The 11,471-nt window shown below is 43.7% G+C and overlaps 1 long non-coding RNA gene across 1 annotated transcript; it reads right to left on the reverse strand.

Annotated features, from left to right (window-relative positions):
• Positions 1 to 8,972: 8,972 nt before the first annotated feature.
• LOC141041822 (uncharacterized) lies at positions 8,973 to 11,002 on the reverse strand. The gene is made up of 2 exons (XR_012203535.1): positions 9,599 to 11,002; positions 8,973 to 9,460 (listed from the first exon to the last, which is right to left on the reverse strand). It is a non-coding gene; the product is annotated as an uncharacterized lncRNA (long non-coding RNA).
• Between the last annotated feature and the right edge of the window lie 469 nt (positions 11,003 to 11,471).

Consider the following 11,471-nt stretch of genomic DNA (forward strand, 5'->3'; position numbering starts at 1 on the left):
GCGGCCAGGCCCGCACCCGCCAAGCTTTTCGCCACCAAGCCCATGTAGCTGCCAGCCCACCAGCCGGGCAGGCACCTGCGTGTCGACGCAAGGCTCCTCCGCCAACTCAGCACGTGCCTACGTGGTGGCATGCAGATCTTTCTGAAGGCTCCACCACCGCGCCACCTCAGCTGCTTGCCTGCCTACATGGCGCCACTGCCTCGCTGGCCCAGGCGTGTGTCAAGACGAGGCAAAGCGGCAGTAAAGCGGAGGGGACACGTCAGGGGCGCATTTAATGCGTCTTGTCCCATAATGGCTAGCGATAAGCTTAGCCACAGTACCCCGATGCCACCTCCTGGTGCCACTGTGGCGATCCCTTGGCCTATAAAAGGAGACCCAAGGCATCCAGGAGAAGGATTCGGACTCTTGGACAAGTTACACTCCTTGTAGCTAGTTCGAGCTCCTGAAGAACACAGATATACACATCCAAGCAGGACTAGGATATTACGCATCTCTGCGGCCCGAACCTGGGTAAACGATCTGCGTGCTTGTACTGACTGCTGATCCTGCTCTCCTCACCACTTCCAGCGCCCCGCAACCGTAGAAGGGATCCTCGTGGTCCCATAGGTGTCGTTTCCCACCGACATATATGTCGACGGATACGTCTTCATCATATCTATTTTTCCAAACACTTTTGGTCTTGTCTTGGACTCTAGTTTGCACAATTTGAATGAAATTAACCCGGACCGACGTTGTTTTCAGCAGAACTGCCATGGTGTTGTTTTTGTGTGCAGAAATAGAAGTTCCCAAAACCAGACGAAACTTTGCGGATATTTTTTATGGAATAAATAAAAAATACTAGAACGAAGAACCACTAGAGGGGGCCACCAGTTGCTCACAAGACAATAGGGTGCACCCTGATGCCTTGTGGGGCCCACAGGTGGCCGCCTGACCTAATTCCAAGCTTATAAATTCTGTTTTCCCGAGAAAAAAAGAGAAGAAGTTTCATCACGTTTTACGGTACAGAGTCGCCGCCACCTCTTGTTCTTGAATGGGAGGGCTGATCTAAAGTCCGTTCGGGGCTCCGGAAAGGGGGATTCATCGCCATCATCATCACCAACCCTTCTTCATCAACTATTTCATGAAACGCACCACCGGGAGTGAGTAATTCCTTCCTAGGCTTGCTGAATGGTGATGGATTTGACTGGGATTTGTCATGTAATCAGTCAATTTGTTTGGGGTTAGTATCCACTATGTTCTGAGATTGATATTGCTATGACTTGCTATGCTTAATGCTGTCACTAGGGACCGAGTTCCATGATTTCAGATCCGAACCTATTATCTTTTCATGAATATAAGTCTGTTTTGGATCCTTTATTGCAAGTTGTATGCACCTATTATGTGTTATGATCCGTAGACCCCAAAGTGACAACGATTGGGATCGCTCCGGTGATGACCACAGTATGAGGAGTTCATGTATTCATTGAGTGTTAATGTTTTGTTCTGGTTCTCTATTAAAAGGAGGCCTTAATATCCCTAAGATTTCCTTATGGACCTGCTGCCACGGGGAGGGTTAGATAAAAGATGTTATGCAAGTTATTATTATAAGCTCATATGACTACATAGAGAATACATGTCTACATTACATTGATGAATTGGAGCTATTGTGTATCACTCTAGGTTGTGACTGTTATACGACGAATGTCATCCAACACAAATATCCATCGCTGGTTGATGGCCCACAAGTATAGGGGATCAATCGTAGTCCTGTCAATAAGTAAGAGTGTCGAACCCAACGAGGATCCAAAGGAGATGACAAGCGGTTTTCAGCAAGGTATTTTTTGCAAGCACTGAAATTATCGGTAACAGATAGTTTAGTAGTAAGGTAATTTGTAACAAGTGACAAGTAGCAATAGTAACAAAGGTGCAGCAAGGTAGCCCAATCGTTTTCATAGCAAAGGACAGGCCGGAACTTTCTCTTATAGCAAGCAAAGCATTTTTGAGGACACATGGGAATTCATCTAGTCACTTTCATCATGTTTGTGTGATTCGCATTCGCTACTTTGATAATTTGGTATGTGGGTGGACCGGTGCTTGGGTGTTGTTCTTACTTGAACAAGCCTCCCACTTCTTATTACCCCCTCTCGCAAGCATCCGCAACTACGAAAGAAGAATTAAGATAAATCTAACCATATCATGAAACATAAGGATCCAAATTTGTCCCTTACGGAATTGCGCATAAACTAGGGTTTAAACTTCTGTAACTCTAGCAACCGATCATCTAATTACTACTTGATACGTCTCCGTCGTATCTATAATCTTTGATTGTTCCATCCCAATATTATACAACTTTCACATATTTTTGGCAACAATTTATATGATTTATTAGACTAACATATTGATCCAGTGCCCAGTGCCAGTTCCTGTTTGTTGCATGTTTTTTGTTTTGCAGAATATCCATATCAAACGAAGTCCAAACGAAATTAAATTTTACGAAGACTTATTTTGGAATATATGTGAATTTTTGGAAGAACAGTCAACGCAAGACGGTGCTCAAGGGTCCCACTAGGCATCAGGGCGCGCCTGGGGGGCAGGCGTGCCCTGATGGGTAGTGGGCACCTCGTAAGGCGGTTGCTGCCCTTCTTTCGCCGCAAGAAAGATAATTTATGGATAAAAATTCCCTCAAAATTTCAGCCCAATCAAAGTTACGGATCTCCGGGAATTTAAGAAACAGTGAAGGACTGAAAAACAGGAACGCGAAATAGAAGATAACAGAGGAAGAGGTCCAATCTCGGAGGGGCTTCTGCCCCTCCGCCGCCATGGAGGCCATGGACCAGAGGAGGAACTCTCCTCCCATCTAGGGGGAGGCCAATGAAGAAGAAGAAGGAGGGGGGCTCTCTCTCCCCCTCTCTCTTGGTGTCGCCGGAACGCCGCTGGGGCAATCATCGTGACGGCGATCTACACCAACAACTTCGCCGCCGTCACCGCCAACTCTCTCCCCCTTTATGCAGTGGTGTAACCTCTCTATTCCCGTTGTAAATATCTACTTAAACAATGGTGCTTAATGCGTCATATTGTTATCCAGTGATGTGTTGCCATCCTATGATGTTTGAGTAGATCTGTTTTGTCCTATGGGTTAATTGATGATCGTGATTGGTTTGAGTTCTATATTTTATTTTGGTGCTGTCCTATGGTGCCCTCCGTGTCGCGCAAGCGTGAGGGATCCCCGTTGTAGGGTGTTGCAATATATTTATGATTCTCTTATAGTGGGCGGCGAGAGTGACATAAGGTTATACCCGAGTAAGGGGATTGTTGCGTATGGGAGTAAAGAGGACTTGATACTTAATGCTATGGTTGGGATTTACCTTAATAATCTTTGGTAGTTGCGGATGCTTGCTAGAGTTCCAATCATAAGTGCATATGGTCCAAGTATGGAAAGTATGTTAGCTCATGCCTCTCCCTTATATAAAATTGCAATGATGATTATCGGTCTAGTTATTGATTGCCTAGGGACAAATAACCTTCCTGTGTTACAAAAAGCTCTCTACTAAAACTAACTTAATCGTTTATTTATCTAAACGTCCCCTAACTTTTATTTACGTGTGATAACCCACTAGTATAGGGGATCGCAACAGTTTTCGAGGGTAGAGTATTCAACCCAAATTTATTGATTTGACACAAGGGGAGCCAAAGAATACTTGTAAGTATTAGCAGTTGAGTTGTCAATTCAACCACACATAGAGACTAAATATCTGCAGTAGAGTGATCAGTAGCACAGTAGTATGATAATTTGGTAGCAATAGTAGCAATAACAATAGTAGCGGTAACAGTAGCAGTGATAGTTTTGTAGCAGTAGTTTTATGGCAATTGTAACAGTAGCAGCAACAGTAGAAAGTTAGCAAGAACAATATGTGAAAAGCTCGTAGGCATTGGATCGGTGATAACGTTGGATAATATTCATCATATAACGGTCATAACCTAGGGCAACACAGAACTAGCTCCAATTCATCAATGTAATGTAGGCGTGTATTCCGTAAATAGTCATACATGCTTATGGAAAAGAACTTGCATGACATCTTTTGTCCTACACTCCCATGGCAGCGGGGTCCATAAGAAAACTAAGGGATATTAAGGCCTCCTTTTAATAGAGAACCGGAACAAAGCATTAACACATAGTGAATACATGAACTCCTCAAATTACGGTAATCACCGGAAAGAATCCCAATTATTGTCACCTTGGGGTATGCGGATCATAACATAGGTGCATATAACTTGCAAGATCGGACCTAGAACACAAATATATTCGTGAAAACATAAACGGTTCAGATCTGAAATCATGACACTCGGTCCCTATTGACAAGCATTAAGCATAACAAAGTCATAGCAACATCAATCTCAGAACATAGTGGATACTAGGGATCAAGCCCTAACAAAACTAACTCAAATAAATGATGAGTCTCATCCAACCCATCACCACCCAGCAATCCTACGAAGGAATTACTCACTCCCGGCGGTGAGCATCATGAAATTGGTGATGGAGGATGGTTGATGATGACGAAGACAGAAGATCCCTCTCTCCGGAGCCCCGAACGGACTCCAGATCTGGCCTCCCGATGAAGAACAGGAGGTGGCGGCGGCTCCGTATCGTAAAACGCGATGAAACTTCCTCTCCTATTTTTTCATCAGAAAATAGGAATTTATAGCGTCGGGATTAAGGTCAGCGGAGCCTCGTGGGCCCCCTACATTACTAATAGCCTCAATTCCCTGAACAATAAACTAATGGATTTCAATCTCATGTGATTTGGCATAAGCAAGATGTGTTACAATTACAACATGCAATGATAATTGTTACTTTACTTTTCTGGCCCATTTAATCAACATATCTCTCTCTTATCCTCCTTTGTTCATAAGGAATAGCTGTAATTCACATATAAATGGCAGGTGTCAGCATAGAATATTATTCAAAAAAAGCTAAGTAAGATAACCTAAATGGAACAAAAAAAATCAGCCACCTCATCAAATGCTTCAAATATGTGAATGCTTGGCTAGTGAATAGTGTAAACAACAGTCCTGCATGCCAGTATTTACAATATTTCTGATAGTCCTCATTACAATTGCAGTTGTCTACACGTCAAGACCAGAGGTTGGCTCATCCATAAAAATGATTGAAGGGTTAGCAACCAGCTCCACAACAATAGTTAGCCTCTTGGCTAGTGAATAGTTACCCAGCAAGTTCACCCCTCAATGCTGTAAGCTCTACAAGATCCATGACATCCTCAATGAACACCTGCAAGCACACAGTTCAGAGGATAAGATTTACAATCAGTCGAGAACAAACTTTGACACCTAATTATTTGTTTGGCTCAGCTGCGATGAACATCCGTCGCTTTTTGATGTGCCGACTTTCAGTAATTGGTCTTAACAAATATGATGAAATTCTTGTCCTGGCCGTCTTTTAGCCAGATGTGTACAGTGCGGTAATAAGGAATTTTATGGATTCTTAAAGGCGATATTGTAGAAAAGGTTGTCTTAGTCGTATGTGTTAAATTCATATATTGTAATGGTTATATCGTTGTCGCCTATGTCTTATACTCCACTTGTTGATGACTTTGGTCGTTGCCTAGCATCGATTTCAATAAAAACGGCTTTGTGCATCGCAATGATGTAGAGGCCGGAGATTTCAATCCCCTTGTCCAGGAATAAAACATAAATGATAGCCTCACCACAGGCTCATTAGATGCAATCATCTTTTCAATTACTTTTCTTGTATTCACGAGCATTCATGTCTTCCCTTTCACCATGCATTTAATAAATAGAAAAACATTTGGTAGAAAGTAAGCTTGGAGAAAAAACAAACACTTGATCGGTTGAAATTAACAAGCAAGTTCATCAAGTTACAAGCACACGAGAACAACACACATAAAACTCGATCAGGAAGTTAATTAACATAGCAAGACACGATAGAACATTGTAACAAACTGAAGCATTACTAGGACACACACACACACACACACACACCAGGATGAGGCACCACCATCTTGACGCTATGAGAAACCACACGGCCGTTATGTATGTCCCTGCCGTACGTAGAGGCTTAGCTAGCTCTACATACCGTCCATGTGGACCTGCGCGCCTGACCCTCCTGATACAACCGGGAGATTCCTGGACCTGATCTCGACCACGCGCACCGGAGTTCTTCAGACAAGGACCAAGCACGTGCGAGCACTAGGACGTAGTGCCACACTCGTACTCAGAGCGCGACAGTTCAGTACGTACTCCACTACCCGCGTTATTTTTTTTCAAAACGGAGGTAAAAGATTTGCCTCATCGATTAATTAAAAAGAAGAGAGTTGCCCAGTTAATTAATGGAAAACCGGGCGAAAACCAATACAAACAAACCACATGCGGACTACTCCCAAAATCTAAAACCTCGTAATCGCACCGTCAACCTTACAGACATTTCGAACATGCAACAGACCCAAGCCCACATGCATCTACATCGCAAAGGAATCCCCAAAGAGAACACCACGGAAGTAGACAAAAGACCCCCCCATAAACCACGATGATAAGCTAAACCATGAGGACGACCCAAAAGACCAAGGAGCAACTATTAAGCAGCCGCAGACGCCTTCCCTAAGGCATCACTCTTCTTGTTTTTGCTTTTGAGAGACTTCTCCACCTTCTTGATCTTGTCTTCGTTAAACTTTCCGGTCAGGATGTACGCAACCGCCTTACCAGACCCAGGGCTAGCCGCCTCCAAGCTAGAGAGCAAGTTGCAAAGCTCTTTTGCAAAGAGAGCATCGGAACAAGGTGCCAACGCATCAGTCCCAACAACATCTCCACCTAGGGGCACCACTTGCCCAATGGTCATAGGCGAGCGAGCGACCGCGGCATCCAAACCTGCACACACCACAAAGTTGGTCTGGCTAGACTCCAAGGGCGGTGGTGAGGGTGTCATGGGCCGCCAAAGCCCCTAGCAAGCCCATCTCCTTTGGAATCACCACCGAAAGAGGTGGAGTGGACTCCTCACATAGCACTGTCAACTCAGGCATAATTTGTAGAACTGGAGCCACATCCTCAACGATCACTTCACCCCCAACATCAGTCGACACCATAGAGCAGGGTCTAGCACGAGGAGAGAAACCTCCATAGAGGTCGACTTCCTCTCCATCTGCAGAACCAACTTGACACTCGGGGAGCAGAGACCCAATCGGCACAACCTGAAGTTTACCAACAGCAACCTCCGCCCTTGCCAAGACACTCTCAACACGCACAAGACATTCGCGAAGCTCAACGCAAAGTAGCTCATCCTGCTACTCAAGGACGGGCTGTAATGGCACATCAGCTTGGATGACGGATGCAGGCGGTGGAACAACACATGGTTGCGGCGTAGTCAGGTCGACAGGTTGCTTCGCACGGCAAAAGCGAGCAATGTGACCGAAACAGAGGCAATTTCTGCAACGGATTGGATCCCTGCAGGAGTGTGCTCGATGACCCCGACACAGACACCGAAAACATCTATCTCTCAGCCATGCCGGAGGAGGCAGCCATGCATTGAAGGAAGGGCGATGAAAAGCCGGAGGAGGCGTCGAACGACGCCCCTTCGAGACGAGCTGCCAACCCACTACCCGCGTTATTGGATGGAGGGAATCGGAATTTCTCGATCGGCATGCATGTGAATCATGCATAGGTGCATAGTCCACCCGCGTCTTCTGGTCGATCACATTCGCAGATGGATGGACCGCCTTCTTTTTATTGCAACTTGCTCCAAAGAGACGCCACCAGCTACAAGAAAATGCACCGGGCCATGGAGAGTTGTCGATTGTCCACTATTAACAGCAAGACCGATGCAAGGCGACTATTGAACGACCAAATTGCACCATCAACTTGCTTGATGATCTGATATAATATGCACAGATGTCAGTGTAGCAAATTGCATCGTAGGCTTGGGATTCCTAATTTGGAATAACTCTTTTTTTTTGCGAATGCACAACGAGAGCATCCTATCTCCCAAAATCATCGGGTTGTCCCGTATACCACCCGGGAACGTTCACATTCCACATGTGTGACACGTTTGCATGTGTGGCGGGTCATGCCGGCATGGGGGTGCCTATTGGGATGGGTCAGTGTAGCCCACACTATGATGATGCGTGGTCATGACGCATGATCGTATTCGCGTGCTTTGTCATTACCAACGGAGCACTCGATGGTACACACATACGGAAAGCCTCTCCGGTCTAGATTTACATAATGAAGTGGTTGGCAAATGGTGAAAATCAGTGGAGCTTACGGTGAAAATCAAGGGGAAAGTGCTTTCTGACTTTTCATTACATTTTCTCCATTTTTAAAACGTTATTAAAACATATTTTGAAAATATTTTTATTTTACTAATTTTTGAAAAACTGTTTGGTGTGTACCTACAAAATTGTTAATTGTGCATTCTAGAAAAATGTTCATTGTATATTTTTAAGGACCGATCTAGCGAGCGGCCCGGCTGCTCGCTACCCTTCGCGAGCGGACGGCCAAAAACGGGAAGTTTTGGTCCGTAATAATCTATAAATAGTAATAATCTCTCCCCTCTAATTTATATACTAAAAAACAAATCCATATATTAGAGAAAAAATATCAGGTAAACAGACAAAAAATATCCATGTGAAAATGTGTGAACACATTTAATTTGAGTTTTCAATTTTTAAAAAAGTCATAATTTTTAAACCGCGTGTCGAAATTAAGATCCGTTTTCACCGTTGTAACCCTCGCGACGTGCTCTTCGAAAGTAGATCCCGCATGGGTATGTTTCGACGCACCAGTCTTCCTGCCAACTAAACATCAATATGTGTGCAATTAGACTACATGCAGCGCCAACTGAGCATATGCATGTGCCAATAGTCCTTCTGCCAACTAAATATCAATATGTGTGCAACTAGACCACATTGTCGGGTCAATTGCGCATATGTGTGTGCAACTAGTGTCCTGTCAACTAAACATCAATGTGTGCAACTAGACTAAATTACAAGCCAACTGAGCATATGTGTGTGCAACTAGTCTTCCTGCTAACTAAACATCAATGTATGTGCAACTAGACTAAATTACAAGCCAACTAAACATCAATGTGTGTGCAACTAGACTACATTACAAGCCAACTAAAAATCAATGTATGTGCAACTAAATTGACATAGGAGGGTGTGCAACTGGAAAATGAAATAGAAAAACACATGAGCGTGTGCAACTGGTTCATTTTGGAAGTGTGCGAGCAGCCTAGTTTTTACCTAGATCTTGTAGGTTCCTTCTCAATCAAATGGGATACGTCCTCGTGTTTGGTTTGGTCATTTGCTCAGCCTTCCTCTCCCGTTCATCTTCCTTTTCTCTCTCATGGCGTCCGTCTTCTTACAGCTTCGATAGCTCTTGATCTCGGCCCCTCTCTCTCTCTCTCCCTGCACTGCGAGCTCTTGAATTCTTGATGCGGTGCTCTACATTTGTACTGCTATAGAGAAAGAAAATGGAGTGAGAAAGAAGATGTGGTTGCAGGAAGAAAAGGAGCGAGAAGAGAATCTGAATTTTCTTTTCAGTCATTGACTAACCCCAGTTTCCCCCTTGTTTGTCTCGTTCCTCCTCTTACCTGTGTTATTATTCCCTGAGCTGCTGCTGCGTGATGAGAGGGAGTGGATGCCGCAGCTACGGCAACGGAACAAACCGCGGCGGGGGAGGCGCGCCTGGAGACGTCCTCGTGGGCGACGGGGCTGACTGTGAGCGCCGGGGCCACGTCAACGGAGCTGTCGCAGTCGGGGCAGGGGGCCTCTGATCCTGGGAGGCCGAGGCGGAGCGTGAGACAGGCCCCACATCGCCACAGAGATTTGGGCAGGACGAGCAGCAGCAGAACGAAGCGAGGGCTGGGCGCGGCAGCGGAGATGCCGATGTAGTCAGGCGGCGAAATCGTAGTAGGTGGGGTAGGGAGGTGAGGAAGAGGAGGACGAGGAGGTGAGGACCCTGACAAGAAATCGTAGTAGGTGGGGTAGTACCTGACGCACGCGCGCGGCGATCGGGCGACCAGAAATCGGCCGCTCGCGACGCCTAATTAGTGCGTAAGCACTTTTTAGAATTTAGGTATTTTTAAATATAGATCGTGTGTTACAGAATGTTTATCATGTGTATAAAAATGTCCAATGTGTTATCAAAAAGTTTCATGTTATTAAGAAAAAAAGTGCTACATATTTATAAAAATGTCCATGTAATTTTCACGTGTACTTGCCAAAAATTCTAACGTGTAATTTAAATGTTATTAAAAAGGTGTTCACTAGTTTTTGTTATTCTGTAACTTTTACATGTGTGTGGAGAAAACTCGACTATTATATAAAAAATATTCATGTATTTATAAAAAAATGTTCAAGTAATATTTTTCAATGTGTTTAAAAAATGTTCAATATGCATTTTGTTTTTCTTTAATTGACAAAAAATAAAAATTAGTGAAAAAATAAAGAATAAATGAAGAAGGAAAAAACCTTAAAGGAAAACCACTATCACGCGTGTGCAAACATTCAGTACAAACATGCATTTTTAAACCCTAAACTAAGTCACGGTCTCACTATGTATAGCTTCCTTCCCTAGCCATGTCAAAGTCTTTCCATCTGCCCTAGCGGTTACTAGCGCAGCCTTGAATGCCACGAACCCATGTGGTCTTGTGTTCGATTCCCAACCGCACCAATTTTTTGTGCATTTTCCACCCTTCTTTTTTCTAGACAAATTATTTTTTTTCTCAATGTAATGCCCTTCAAAAATATCCATTAATTTTGACACCAGGTGTAAACCACTACCAAAGCTAAGGCATATTTTCCATGACATTTTGGTCTTTGATTTAAATCACGATGTATTTGAATTGGAGTAATTATATTGGTATTAAATATTTAACAGCTCCAAAAAAATCTAAACTTAATTTTTGGCTCTGGAATAATTCAATTAGCTTCCACAAAAGTTTCAGCATTAAATAAAATGATTTACTGCCTAAACTAAATCAGAACAGAAAATAGAAAAATACGCAAGAGATCTCATTTGCCCACCCCCCAATGGGCCTAATTGGATGCAATTGGCCCATTAATCTAGCCGGCACTTGGCTCTCCACTCTAAATTTGGCCCACAGAGAGACCTTTTTTTTACAGAAAGGCAGAGCAGAGAGCTGCATTTCATTGATCAAGGTTTCTGAATTTCTCATTTCTTCTCCTTTTTTAACATATTTAAATGTTGGTCATTTCTTCTCCCTTTTTTCAACATTTAAACAACTTTGACCAACATTTAAACAAGGTGAATTTCTCATACAATTTCAAGCTTACAAATTCCTCCATAATTCATGGGGTCTAATTCATGCATTTCCATACAATTTCAACATTACACCCAGTGCGATTACCATACCTACAAATGCCCAAAAGCAATTGCAAATGGGTATTTGTGCTTGATCTTCAAGCTTCCTAACCTTCTTCTTCAACATCCTAAGCTCAACA

Source organism: Aegilops tauschii, chromosome 2 (genome assembly GCF_002575655.3).
Source record: "Aegilops tauschii subsp. strangulata cultivar AL8/78 chromosome 2, Aet v6.0, whole genome shotgun sequence".
NCBI lineage: Eukaryota > Viridiplantae > Streptophyta > Magnoliopsida > Poales > Poaceae > Aegilops > Aegilops tauschii.